Raw genomic sequence first — 13356 nt, forward strand, 5'->3', positions numbered from 1 at the left:
GTTAGGTGAGTCATACCCCTGGACATGAATTGTTTTAATTTTTAAACCAAGGGTAGTTTGGACATTTATTACTCCTAAATCCTTATGTCCTCATGTTATAAAACCCTATATAGCCGTCCATAACACTTATTAAAGGATCAAAAAGCATCAAATACTCTCTCATATTTACTCTACAAGATTGGAGGCTAGGGTTTCTTCATGTGTTCTTCAAAGGGCTCAAAGGTCAAGATTTCTATCGTGAATCTTCATGTGTAAGGAATGTACTCCTTTCCTCATTATTATTTACAACTAAAGGCATGTGTATCACATTTTAAACATTGATTTATGAATCACGAATGGTGGATTTTAAAATATTGTTGAGGGTCTTTAAGCATACGATTTGGTATTGGTTAAAATTATGTTTTTACATGTTCTTGGTAATGGTTTGCATATGTGGTTGGTTGTTTGATATGGTTAACTAATGGGTCTTGAGTATCCCTAATTATGATGATTTACACATTGGTTTGGTTTGGTAATGGAACCTTAATTGTATTTGAATGGTTTTGAATGGTTCAAATGGTTTAAATGATATAAATGCTTTAAATGTTTGGCATAGTCTAAATTAGTTTGGAATGGTTTAAAGGCTAAGGTTTTGGTGGTCATGGTTGGTCTATTTTGAAAACCTTGCGGGATACATGGAGATCCCCAAGTGAATGCATTAATGGAAATTGGTTTGAATAATTGGTTATGGCTTAAATGGTTTTGATTGCAGGAACATTGAAGTACCCCAAGTGGTTTAATATGGTAATAAATGGAAGGACACTTGAAAGTCCCCTTAAACCTACATATGGTTTGGCTATGGATAGTCTTGCAAGTATGGTGGTATGATGATACCACTGGTAAATGGCCTAGGTTAATAAATGGTAATTTAATTTTTTGGTAATGGTTTTAATTGGGCACTAATGGCAAGAAATATAGCTAAGCCGTGGAAGGTGGCAGTCCTAGGGGGACCAAAATTGAAAACTCATATTTGTCAATATGAAGGGCTTGATGACCATGTACAAGTATCATATTTTATATTGGGGGATTACTAGTTATTCCATGGAATATTGCCTGGTCATGTGACTACACGCACTGAGAACCTTTTAGAAGAGGGAGCTAAACCCATATAACCCTGGGTGGTTTAGGATGGCAAAGCTACACCTCCCAGGTAATGGATTTCAGAGGCATGCTAAACCCGGTTCCCTTTTCCAGCATGGTTATATATATATATATTTATGGTTTATGTGCATGGTTGGTTTTACTTGGTTTTAACTGGCTGGCATTATTTTATCCTTATCCTGAGTGCATGCTAGTATTCGTGCGCTAACCCGTCTACTAGCGGTTGTATACCTACACTATGCAAGAACCGTCCATTCTATTCCTCCTGCTTGGTGATCGGATTGGGGGAAAGTCAATGTTGGATTAAAGTAGTGAGCTTCCATAGTTCGGAAGTCATCTATTTCATGGCTTGTTTTACCTTGTATATTTGTTGTCTATCATAGACTTTGGTTTTGGCTATGTCAGGGGCATGTCCTGACTATATACACTTTGATTTGGTCTAGGGGCTTTGTATGGATAACTGTGGATTGGGTATGATATGAATTGTTTATGTTATATATATACATACTTTGGATTCTTAAAATTGGTTTTGGTTTATGGTTTCCGTATCTATTTGGTTGGTCATTGGGTGGTTAGACTTGATTGGGTTGGTGTCGGATATAGACTTATCCCAGAGTCTCCATATAATACCCCAAACTTTTCCTAGCTTGAATTCGTCCCTAGGATGTCAAAAGTTAGATTGAAAAATGAATACCTTCTTATGATTATAGTGTTTTCAAGATTTAGACCTTCCATTGTGTGGTAAATCGAATTAGCTTTCCAACGATATAAGATTCGCCTTAATCCGATAACCGGGTAAGAAGTTATGGCGATTTTAAGTTCCAGTCGTAAAAAAACGTCATTTCGGTCACTAGCGCGTCACGGATACAGTTTAAAAGACAATTGTCAATTCCAGTGGGCCTCCGTGATTGTTCCACATCGCGGAGGGGTCCAAAATCCCAATAGTCAATTTCCAATGAGCCTCCACGATAATGGAGTGTTGCGGAGGTGAAATGGCAATTCAATAGCGTACCACAATAGCTCCGTATTGCGGAGATCTTCCGGTTCCCGCTCATCCTTTTTCCAGTAAGCCACCATGATAGTGGCGCATCGCGGTGGCCCACAAAATTGGGAATATCTTTAATTTCAAGTTCCGACTTAAAGTTTTAGAAGGGCACATTATTCAATTCCCAAGCCCCCAATCCGTCCAAAACAAGGAATTAAAGCATATTCAAAGCACTATATGCTTACTTTTCATCAAATTACTCTCAAGAAAAAACCTAGATCATCAAAGCTCCTTCTCCAAGAAATCAAATTCCACCATTCTTTCTCTAAGAAAGCTTAAAATAGAGGATTTCCAAGACAAGATAAACAAGAATTCATCTTCAAGAACTCAATTAGGAATCAAAAATCCAAGTTTCTTCATCTAATCATCAATCAAGGTATGTGGGGTTATGAACAAGGATACTCCTTTCATCCTTGTGCCCAAAACTTGTTTTAAATTTCAAAGTTACTTGATATTATGTGATTTTCCATGGATTTGAGATTAGGATTCATACCCATTATTGTTATTTACAAGATTATGAGATTTCAAGTGATTTAGAAAGTGAATTGCATGTTTATGTTCATATTTTCATACATGCTGCAGAAATTTCCAGATTCTAAGTTGATTTATCTATGTTTGCATTATCAAGCATGAACATTATGATGTTTTAACATGAGTTTGATGCATGGACCATTAAGCCCTAATTAAAGATTGCTATTTTAAGATTTGTTTGTGCTATGAGCACCCTATGATAAGATTATACTCAAATTTTTTATAAATATTTGACATTTATGGTCCTAAGCTAAGATAAGGAATCCACACTATTCATATAACTTGAGATTTGAAGAAAGAAGCATAATTAGTTTTCTTGCAAACCCTTCTGTTATTTTTAAGGTGGATTCCTAAGACCTGAGCATAAAAATGGGAGTAGTATTAAGCACTGAGATGGGTATGTTACCCAGGTTTCATACCCCAGAACTACGTGCCACCATAGGATTCAGATTATTCTCACTTCTACGTGGATGACATATATAGATGTGATCACTTAGACTGTTTGTACTCCCTTGAAAGAGTATGACTCCTCTCCTCAACGTGAGGATTCCTCTATAGAGGGTTAAAGATGTTGAAATCCATGGATGCTCACATGGAACCTCCCAACAGAAATCCCCACTCTTAAAGTAGTTTATTGATTTAACGCCTCAAGATAAATCATATCTCTTGAAAGCTATGGTTTTCAAATACTTAAAGCCTTAAGATTACGTATTTCCTTTACAGTTTGACAAGATAATATAGTAACTTTTAGAACAGAATAGATTTTAGAACTAAATGTTATGGCTCATAAGATTTATATAGAATGCTTTATCATTCATGACTTATGATTTTCAGCTTTTAGATTACTCAAGCCTATGTGAGTCATTTACATTTAGCATGCATGATTTTATAAATTGTGGTGATATGGTTTTACTTATTGCATTCACCCCTATATGTTGAGTACATTCCAAAGTGTTGATCCACATATATGTCTAAGTGCTACACTGTCTCATAATGTAGGTTCAGGTGCTCAATTTCAGCAGCACGAGTGATTTTCGAGCACCACATCAACATCTCTACAGTTGGTGAGTTCTCATGATTCAGGGACCCAAGCTTCAGACTTTCAGTCATTCTTTTCAGTATTTTTCTTTAGATCTTTTATAGTCAATTTGAGTCAGCTGGGGCTTATCCCAGTGGCTCTCTAGTTCAGTCAGCAGACGCTTGTTAGACTACTAGATTCAATTTTTAGAATTCAGTTTCAGCATTGAGTTTTTCATTATTGTCTTTATCTGACCCTAAGATTAGGAATTACAGATATACTCAGCTAATTCAGACAATTTCTGTATTTCGCATGATAATATATCCATATTTCATTATTTTAAGATTTAGACTTAGAAGAAGGCAGCCAAGGTTAGCTCAGGACTACTCATATCTTGGAGCACCATGTAGCATCCCAGGAACTAGATTTTGGGGCATTATAAACTTGGTATCAGAGCCTAAGGTTTAGAGAGTCCTAGGGAGTCAGACAAGCCACGTTACATAGATTCTTAATCATCGGTGTGTAGCTCGCCATATCTATGAGCAAGAGGTTATGGAGCGTTTTAGAAAATCATCTCTTTCTTTCATGATCTATCGTGCTTACAATATCTCTATCTACTTTTATATTGTGCTTTCACATGACAAAAAATGCCTCCTCGCAAGCTAATGCCTGCAGAAATGATAACTAGCCACCTCAGCCCGCAGATCCTCTGAATGAGAATATGTCACATGCAGAATTTAGGGTTGTCTTTCAAGCGCTAGCCCAAGCTGTGACTGCTAATGTTCAGGGCAACCGTCAGGCTGCAGCCCCATCTCAGCAGGATGAGGACTTAACTGCAGCCAGAATTAGAGACTTCATGAGAATAAACCCACCATAATTTTTTGGGTCAAAGGCAGGTAAAGACCTGCAGTCGTATCTAGATGAGGTAAAAAAGACCACCCAGATTATACATGTTTCTGAAGAACAGAGTGTAGAGTTAGCATTCTATAGGTTGAAGGATATTGTGTATGTTTGGGTAGTGATGTAGAAGAAGAGTAGAGGGGAGAATACGGCCCCCATAACTTTGTAGGTATTTCTGGATGCATTCTTAGATAAGTTCTTCCCATGTAAGATGATGGAAGATAAGATAGAAGAGTTCATGAAACTAAGGTAGGGCTTAGTGACAAAGAAGGATTATTGCCTCAAGTTCAACCAGTTGTTTAAGTATGCCCCTGATCAGATGGCTGACCTAGGTCAAGCATGAGTAAGTTTATGACTGGTGTGTCTGGGATAGTAGTTAAGGAGTGTAGGACTGTTATGCTTATTGGAGACATGGATCTTGCTAGATTGATGATTCATGCTCAACAAATTAAGGTAGAGAAGTTGAAAGAGAGAGAGAGAGGGGGGGGAGGGATAAATAAAAAGGCCAGAACAGGGTAGTCTGATTTTGGTCAGAGTAAGTTTGGAGAAAGAAGTTGTTCGCACTTTTAGAAGCATTCATCTATGCCAGCACCATCTTTAGCTAGTGCTTCTACACCCGAAACAGGCAAAAATAATGGGGTAAGTTATCTATGTCTAGATCTCAGAATAGTGTGGGTGGAAAGCCCAGTTATCCACCATGTGCTAAGTAAGATAAGGCTCATCCGGACGAGTATTTGTAGGGTAGGAGAGGTTGCTATGGTTATGGCCAGCTGGGTCAAGAAATTAAAGAGTGCCCGTATACTAGATGGGGAAATAGGGATGTTCGTCCTCAGACTCAGGAAAATAGTGCACCAGCTCTTATAGGTATCCCAGCTTTTCCTCAAGGCGCATCATTCAGTACCGGTGGCGGTCAGCGCCAGAATCAGTTCTATGCCTTTCCAGCCCCTCAGGAGAAGGAGTGTTCACCAGCTGTTGTTACTGGTATGCTTCGTGTCTTTTATCTTGATTTTTTTGTATTGTTGGTCCCTGGGTCAAATCTTTCATATGTAACCCTACTAGTTGCAGTGAATTTTGAGATAACTCCTGAAAAATTTCTAAGCCTTTCTTGGTTTTCACCCTAGTGGATAAATCAGTTATTGCTAAATAGATCTATAGAAAGTGTCCTATTACAGTCCTTCATAAGACTACCCTAGCAGACCTGATAAATTTAGATATGCTTGATTTTGATATTATTCTGGGTTTGGATTAGCTCTATTCCTATTATACAACCATAGATTATTGCACCCAAGTGGTGAAATTTCTATTTCCAGATAAGACAATCTTCGAGTGAGAAGGTAATCAGTGGCTCCCAAGGGTCATTTCATATCTTACCATAAGGACAGAAAGTTGATATCCAAAGGTTGCACCTATCATCTAGTTCGAGTCAAAGACACAACGTTTGAGACTCTAAAAATTTAGTCAGTTCGAGTAGTCAATGAGTTTCCTGAAGTCTTTCCAGAAGATCTCCTAGGGGTACCTCCTAATAGAGAGATAGAATTTGGAATTGACCTTCTTCCATATACTCAGCCTATATCCATTCCTCCTTTCGCATGACTCCTGCCGAGCTTAAAGAGTTGAAAGAGTAACTTAAATATCTTTCAGATAAAGGCTTTATAAGGCCTAGTGTCTCTCCATGGGGCGCTCCCATCCTATTCGTGCAAAAGAAAGATGGTTATTTGCGAATGTGCATTGATTATGGTCATCTAAATAAAGTCACAGTCAAAAACAAATATCCTCTTCCTAGGATTGATGACTTATTTGATCAACTCTAAGGTGCAAGTTGCTTTTCCAAGATAACCCTTAGATTCGGCTATCATCAACTTAAAGTGAGGGAATATGACATTCCATAGATAGCTTTCAGAACCCGTTATGGTAATTTTGAGTTTCTAGTCATGTCCCTCGGACTAACCAATGCCCCCACAACATTCATGAACTAAGTGTTCAAACAATATTTGGACATGTTTGCCATAGTCTTTATAGATAATATCCTTGTCCATTCTCTAAGTGACGATGACCATGTAGACAATCTTAGAATCATTATGCAAACCCTTAAAGATTATCAGTTGTTTGCCAAATTCAGCAAGTGTTAATTTTGGCTAAGATCAATAACCTTTCTCGATTATATTATTTACACCGATGGCATTAGGGTCGATCCTCAAAAGACAGAAGCCGTAAGAAATTGTCCTAGACCTATCTCTCCATCAGATATTAAGAGTTTCTTGGGTTTAGCTGGCTACTACCGCCATTTCATTGAAGGTTTCTCATCTATTGCATCCCCTATGTCTAGATTGACCCAGAAGAAGTTTAAGTTTTACTGGTCAGATTCCTATGAAAGGAGTTTTCGGGAGTTGAAGACACGACTCCCTACAGCCCCAATCTTAGCACTAGCAGATGGTTCAGATGGGTTTGTTGTTTATCGTAATGCCTCTAGAGTTGGTTTGGGTTATATGTGCAGAGAGGTAAGGTCATAGCCTATTCCTCTAGATAGCTTAAACCTCATGAAAATAATTACCCAACCCATGATCTTGAGTTAGCTTCTGCTGTGTTTTCTTTGAAAATATGGAGACACTATCTGTATGGTGTGCATGTTGATGTGTTCACAGATCACAAAAGCTTGCAGTATGTGTTTACTCAGAAAGAGTTGAATCTCTGATAGAGAAGGTGGATAGAATTACTGAAAGATTATGATATGAGTATGTTCCACCATCCGGGCAAGACTAATGTAGTGACAGACACCCTTAGTAGTTATCTGTGGGCAGTGTTGCTCATATGGAGAACGATAAGAAAGAGTTAGTTTGTGAAGTTCACCGTTTAGCTTGGTTAGGTGTAAGGTTGGTTGACTCGGCTGAAGGGAACGTTTGGGTTTGAAGTAGTTCCTAATCATACTTAGTTCTAGAAGTAAAGGAGAAGCAATATTAGGATTCTAGTCTAGTTAAGCTAAAAGAGTTGGTTTGAGAGCAGAAGGTAGTCTCCCAAGGGCGAGATTGTGTCTTGAGATATCAAAATAGATTGTGTGTGCCGTGTGTTGACAAGTTAAGACAGAGGATTATGGATGAAGTACATGGTGTGCATTATTCGATACACCCCTGATCTACCAAGATGTACCACAACTTACGGGAGATCTACTGGTGAAATGGGATGAAGAAAGATATTGCAAAGTTCATGTCCAAGTGTGCTAATTTCCAATAGGTTAAGGTAAAGTACCAAAGACCCAGTGGTACCTTGCAGGAGATTAGTATTCCCACTTGGAAGTGGAAAGAGGTAAATATGGACTTTGGGACAGGATTACCCTATTCGTATCATCAACATGATTCGATTTGGGTTATTATAGACAAATTGACTAAGTCACCGTATTTCTTACAAGTTCACACGTCCTATACCGCTAAAGATTATGCTAAGTTCATCAAATAATTAGTCAGATTGCATGGAGCTCCCCCGTCTATCATTTTAGATAGGGGTACTCATTTTACCTCTCAGTTTTGGAAAGCGTTTCAAAAGGGTCTTGGTACCCAAGTTCATCTTAGTTCAGCTTTCCACCCTCAGACAGATGAACAAGCAGAGAGGACCATCCAAACTTTATAAGATATGTTAAGGGCATGTGTTCTTGATTTCAAAGGTAGTTGGGATGATTATTTGTCATTGATTGAGTTTTCTTATAATAATAGTTACCATTCATTCGAGCATATAGATGGCCCCGTTTGAGGCTCTTTATGGGTGGAGATGTAGATCGCCCATCGGTTGGTTTGAAGTGGGTGAGGCCGCCTTGCTTTGGATTGATGCAGTGTTTGAAGCTACGAATAAAGTTAAGTTGATTAGAGAAAGGTTGAAAACCGCTTTGAGTCACCAGAAATGATATGCGGATGTGAGAAGAAGAGACCTCGAGTTTGAGGTTGGTAACATAGTGTATTTGAAAATTTCACCCATGAAAGGGGTGAAGAAATTTGGGAAAAAAGGAAAGCTTACTCCCCGATATATTGGCCCTTATAAAATCTTTAGTCGTGTTGGGAATGTAGCTTATGAGCTTGAGTTTCCCACAGACCTGTCAGCCGTTCATCCTGTATTCCACGTCTCTATGCTTAATAAGTGTATCAGTGACTCCACTATTGTAGTTCCTTTAGAAAGATCAGATATTCAGAATACAGTCGAGATCTTATATCATCAGATTCATAGACCAAGGAATAAAGAAATTCCTTTGGTCAAAGTCCTGTGGAGAAATCAGTCCATTGAGGGTGCCACTTGGGAAGAAGAAACAGACATGCATACCAAGTATCCTCACCTCTTCTCCCCAAACTCAAATTCAGCCGAAGTTAATACTCTTCGTTAAATCAGTTCATTTCCAATTTCAGATTCGGCCATATAGCTATCTTCATGTAACTCATGCACTCTCAGATCAGTTCAGTAGCTCTTTATGTTGAGATTCAATCATATAACTTATTTCAGTGATGCATGATAGCTTATAGCCTCAGATTTCTTAATATTATTCATCTTAACTAGCCACATTCGAGGATGAATGTTCCCAAGGGAGAGATATTATAATACCCCAAACTTTTCCTAGCTTAAATTCGTCCCTAGAATGTCAAAATTTAGCTTAAAAAATGAATACCTTGTTATGCTTATAGAATTTTTCACATTTACACCTTCCATTATGTAGGAAATTGAATTAGCTTTCCAACGATATAAGATTCGCCTTAATCCGATAACTGGGTAAGAAGTTATGGCAATTTTAAGTTTCAGTCGTAAAATATCGTCATTTCGGTCACTAGCGCATCGCAGAGACAATTCAAATGAAAATTGTCAATTCCAGTGGGCCTCCACGATTGTTTCACATCGTGGAGGGGTCCAAAATCCCAATTGTTAATTTCCAGTGAGCCTCCACGAAAATGGCGCATCACGGAGGTGGTCAAAATGGCAATTCAATAGTGTACCACGATAGCTCTGGGTCGCGGAGATCTTCCAGTTCCCGCTCATCCTTTTTTTACTAAGCCACCGTGATAGTAGCGCGTCGCGATGGCCCACAAAATGGGGAATTTGTTTAATTTCTAGTTCTGATTTAAAGTTTAAGAAGGGCACTTTGGTCAATTCTCAAGCCCCCAATCCATCCAAAGGAACTAAAGCATATTCAAAGCACTATATTCTTACTTTTCATCAAATTACTCTCAAGAAAACCCCTAGATCATCAAAGCTCCTTCTCCAAGAAATCAAATTCCACCATTCTTTATCTAAGAAAGCTTAAAATTGAGGATTCTCAAGACAAGATAATCAAGAAATCATCTTTAAGAACTCAATTAGGAATAAAAAATCCAAGTTTCTTCATCTAATCAACTATCAAGGTATGTGGGTTATGAACGAGGATACTCCTTTCATCCTTGTGCCCAAAACTTGTTTAAATTACAAAGTTACTTGATATTACGTGATTTTCCATGGATTTGAGATTAGGGTTCATACCCATTATTGTTATTTACAAGATTATGAGATTTTCAGTTATTTAGAAAGTGAATTGCAAGTTTATGTTCATATTTTCATACATGTTGCAGAAATTTCCTGATTCTAAGTTGATTTATCTATGTTTGCAATATCAAGCATGAATAATATGATGTTTTAACATGAGTTTGATGCATGGACCATTAAGCCCTAATAAAATATTATTATTTTAAGATTTGTTTGTGCTATGAGCACCCTATTATAAGATTATACTCAGATTTTTTTTATAAAGATTTGACCTTTATGGTCCTAAGCTAAGATAAGGAATCCACACTGTTCATATGACTTAAGATTTGAAGAAAGAAGCACAATTAGTTTTCTTGGAAACCCTTGTGCTATTTTTAAGGTGGATTTCCAAAGACCTGAGCATAAGAATGAGAGTAGTATTGAGCACCGAGATGGGTATGTTACCAAGGTTTCATACTCCAGAACTACGTTCCACCATAAGATTCAGATTATTCCCACTTCTACGTGGATGACAGATATAGATATTATCACTTAGAAAGGTTATATTCCCTGGAAAGAGTATGACTCCTCTCCTCAATGTGAGAATTCCTCTAATGAGAATTATTGTATAACTGCAGTTTATGCAAGGTGCAATGCTTTGGAGAGATTGAAATTATTGGAAGACCTAGAAAATATTTCAAACCAAATGCAGTGTCCTTGGTTAATAGGAGGAGATTCTAACAATAATGTATAAAGATGAGAATTTAGGAGGCTTGCCAGTAACTCAACAAGAAACTGTTGACTTTGTGAGTTGCATTAGCTTATGTGCTTTAAATGAATTAAAATTCACACATAGTTGTTTTACTTGGTGGATGGTAGAGTAGAAGAGGAGTGTATTTTTAAGAGACTTGACAGGGTATTTGGGAATACTGAATTTATACAACTCCTTCCCAATAATGAAGTGCATCACTTGATTAGGTAAAGTTCAGATCATGCTCATTTACATGTAATATGCAATGCTTCATAGGAGCGGGTGGTAGAAGCTTTCACGATTTTTAGTTTTTGGGTGAAACATAAGGATTTTATATAGGTGGTAGAAGAAGCATGGAGAGTTGAAATAGAGGATTCACCTTATACTATTTTTCATAAAAAGATGAAAAAGTTGAAGGTAGCAGTATCACAGTAGAGTAAGATAACTTTTGGAAATATTTTCCAAAAATTTGCTACCAAGGAAGATAAGGTTATTGCAAAAGAGGTTCAGTTAGAGATCTTTCTAACTGAGACAACTAGAATGGTCCTTAATAAGAAGGAAGTAGAGCCGAAAAGATATCTTCATATGGAGGAGGAATGCTGGAATCAAAAGGCTGGAATGAGATGGTTCAAAGAGGGGGATAGAAACACAAAGTTTTTTCATTCCTATGTTAAAGGGAGAAGGAGAATGATGTAGGTTTCTGAAATTTAAACTATGCAAGGAGATGTGATAAGTACAACACATAACATAGGAGAAGAAGTTGTTAATGTTTTAATAAAGACGTTCAGTCAAGAACAAGAGGGAGACAATTTAGAAATTCTTCACTGTATTCCTAAGATGATTATGCCGAAGAAAAATAATTAGATTGAAAGGTTACCTTCCAAAAAGGTGAAACATATGGTTTTTGCCTTAAATGGAGAGAGTGCTAGTGGACCTGATGGTTTCTATGGTCAATTCTTTTATACATGCTGGGATATTATTGATGAAGACACTACTAAAAAAATACCAAAAAGCGACGGCCAGCATCACTTTTTTTTTGTGTCGCAAAAAGGCTCGTTGTTTTTTGAAAATGACGGACAGCGTCGCTTTTAGGAAAAAAAATTATTTATTTTTAGAAAAAGCAAAGTTTGCATCGTTTTTTGTTCTTCATGTAAAAAACACTTGATGAAAAAAATCAACGAACATCATCATTTTATTGAAGAAAAAAAATAATTTTTTCAAAAAAAATTGACACTGTCCGTCGTAATTTGAGAAATATAAAATATTTTTTTAGAAAAAGAAATGTTGGTCGTCACCTTTTGTCCTTCATAATGATCAAAAAAGCGACTTTGATCGTCGCTTTCTGTTCTTCATAATGAATAAAAAGCAACTTCGATCGTCGATTTCTGTTCTTCATAATTAATAAAAAGCGCGTTGGTCATCACTTTTTGTTCTTCGTAATGAGTAAAAAAGCGACGGTCATCATCATTTTTCTTTAAAATAAAAGCACTGATTTAAAAAGCACACAAAGTGTCACATTTCTAGAAATGTATTTCAAAAAAGTAACGGACAAAAGGGACCCTATCCGTCACTTTTCTGCATTTTTTTGGATGCAGAAATCTGCATTATCTACATCCCACCTCCCAAATAAAAATGTAAGTCAGTATATACAACCTCATGCAACACACATTTTTAAAATAACCATTCACACACTAAATTATCAAAACATTTAAGCAATTCAAATCAACAACACTTTAATAATCAAATCCAAAATACAAAACACTTAATAATTAATCCAACAACCACCAAAACACTTAAACAATCCTAAAGTTTTTTTCATTAGAGTCTATAGGCATCCTAGATTTCTTCTAGCAGTTGACATCAAAATCTTATCAGGATGAGGCCGATTACCTTCACCACCAGATGTAATCTGTATGCAAGTTTACATCAAAACATATAAAATTCAAGTCATTAGTTCATATTTCATGTGAATACACTTAACTATTTTCAAGTAACTAGTACACATTTCAAGTCACCATATCCCTGTGCATCCTACGAATAGCTTGCTTGACCTTCTCAACCTTAATACGCCTACAACAACCATAAGCACGACACCTCTCTGAGTGCTCCATGTCTCCGGCACGAAACCTTTGTCCACCTCGTCATTCAAAAGTCTATATAAAGACTACTACTTACTCTTAATAAGGGTGTCCTCTACCAATACTTCGTCATCCTACCCTTTGATGCACTTCACTTGGTTAAGATCACAAATCATTCGCTCCCTAGTCTTGGAAAGACTATACAACCTCTTATCCCTTTTTAATCCTCTAAAGTTTCATACAAGCTCTCAAAAGTTGTCGTATTAGCCGTCATAACCGCTGATCAAGTTTAATTGGGACTCATTCAAAATTTAGTTTAGTTTATTTGGGAAATTCTATCCAAATGAAAGGTACATCTGAATACTTTGAAAATAGCATAGGTATATTTGGTCTTGTGGTATAACTATGAAGATGGACAAAGGTAGAG

The sequence above is a fragment of the Capsicum annuum genome, chromosome 6 (assembly GCF_002878395.1).
Source record: "Capsicum annuum cultivar UCD-10X-F1 chromosome 6, UCD10Xv1.1, whole genome shotgun sequence".
NCBI lineage: Eukaryota > Viridiplantae > Streptophyta > Magnoliopsida > Solanales > Solanaceae > Capsicum > Capsicum annuum.